The following is a 223-nucleotide window of genomic DNA, read 5'->3' as shown; positions in this document are numbered from 1 at the left end:
GGAGCAGGGAAATTTGCTAAATCTTCATCACACTTAAGAGCTAATAAAGCCCCGATTTCCTGCTCCATCTTGGTGAGGGAAGGCTGGGGCACGGCCCTGGAGACATAACACATTCCCAGCTCACCCGTGGTGGGGTTTGTGCTACGTGGGGGGGTCCTGAGTGGGAGGAGGGTCCTCCAGGGTGGTGAAGGGGATGAGAGTGAGGCTGGGGGACATATAGGGG

The sequence above is a fragment of the Apaloderma vittatum genome, unplaced genomic scaffold (assembly GCF_000703405.1).
Source record: "Apaloderma vittatum isolate BGI_N311 unplaced genomic scaffold, ASM70340v1 scaffold22936, whole genome shotgun sequence".
Taxonomy (NCBI): Eukaryota; Metazoa; Chordata; class Aves; order Trogoniformes; family Trogonidae; genus Apaloderma; species Apaloderma vittatum.
The sequence above is the reverse complement of the archived record's forward strand: the minus strand, read 5'-3'. Positions refer to the sequence as shown.